Raw genomic sequence first — 1,778 nt, forward strand, 5'->3', positions numbered from 1 at the left:
TTGTTGCTTATTTTCCCTTTTGCAGCTGTCCACGGCTGTGTCCTACTAGGTACAGGGGTTGAAGAGGCGCTCTGCCCGAAGGAGGAACAAAATACCCAAACCCTTATACAACACACCTGGGATAGCAACAGACATGGGGCCAACTTCTTAGCTCTGGATATTCTACAGAATAGCTTTTATATAGAAGCACCAGTAGCCCAATGAATCTTCTGTCAATCTTTCAATTCAAACAGGGATTGGCTGCACCTGCGCTGACTAGGCTTGGGCCGCTGGTTTGATATCCAGCCAAACACCAGCCCAGACAGGTGTACCCAACTTTAGGCTACAACTAAGTGACTTGACCCAGCGCATTGCATTGTAGCGTATCGTAGCGTATTGGATCTTTGGTTTAGCTGTTTACATCCTATGTCAGTTTGTATGGGATCAGATAAGGGTCAATAATATTTTGAGCTTGTAAAAAGGTTTTAATGCTGTAGAATTATTTTGTGCATGTACAATTAAAGTTTGACAGAGAATGTCTCACTAATGTACATTTGAATAAATATTTCGCAAGCAGAGTCTCGCTTTAGATTATTAGATTCAACATGTCAACCTGTGTTTCATTAGAATACATTTGTTGCTTTAAATACCTGACTCCTTTATTTACAGAGATTGTATAACTTAGAGGATAAAGTATCCCCATGAATATTTGATTTGAGATATGAGTTTACCTTTAATCACAATTCATCCTGGGCACCAACCAGCCCGTTGAACATGCTAGTAGCATCTGTGGAGGCGTGTGCACGGTGTCCAGCGAGTAATGTCACAGGTAAAAACACAGAAATGCTCCAAGTCATCCCCTTTGCTACATGTACTGCTCAGCACAAGTTAATGTGGACACTGTGCAACCCACGTGCATGATGGGACCATGAGGAATGAGTGTTCTGAAAACAGGATATTGAGGATTTTGAGGATACATTTTTAAACAGTGCGTCGCAGATTAAAAAAATTTCATTTTCTGAATGTGAAGTGCTTCAACAATATTAAAAAGCAAATGTAATTTTCTATTGGTAAACAAAGAAAATATAGAAAATGACTTAAAGTGTCATGTTGGACTTAAAACCAACATAGGCAGTAGTAGTTTAGTAGTTTTGAGATAATGAGGTTTTGAACATAAAAGGGGGAAAATAAGTTGTGCGCTCAGAGATAGCAGGCTGATTTTAGGATCAGTAAATATTGCCATGTATCTGTAATGATCACTACCACCTGCTGAGGGATGAGTGAGCTAAACCCAGTCTTGATCTATTGGAGAGTTCACCCATTAAAACTGGAAGCAGGATCAAGTTACAGGAATGTGAGCGGGGAACGAGTGGGTGCTGGGGTGGGTCCGGCAGTGAGCATGTGGTTGGGCGGGGGCTCCGCTTTGGGTCCCTTGACACCCTTGGGCCCCAAGAAACTCTTAACGAATGTTCTTGGGGTGAGTGACGTCACGTGTGGAGGCTGGCTGCTCGCGCTGCTCCCTCTGTTCACCTCCAACAGAGACATTTTCCTGGAGTTCTCCGGCTCCACAGTGGAGCTACGTTCCCTGCTACACCCGAGGAACGCTTGGAGCTACACTCCCAGTCTTTACATTAGTATTATTAGCCTATTGTTATTAATATTTCAAACGTTCTGCGCCACCAGGAATATGCTCAGGAATACAACCGTTGTCGTTACTCGTAAGAAGTGAAAGGAGTGCCTCCCGGAGCCGAAAGTAACCTGGACCCCCCCAAAAAACTTTTTTTTTTTTTTTTTTTTTT

Source organism: Etheostoma cragini, chromosome 17, assembly GCF_013103735.1.
Source record: "Etheostoma cragini isolate CJK2018 chromosome 17, CSU_Ecrag_1.0, whole genome shotgun sequence".
Classification (NCBI taxonomy): domain Eukaryota; kingdom Metazoa; phylum Chordata; class Actinopteri; order Perciformes; family Percidae; genus Etheostoma; species Etheostoma cragini.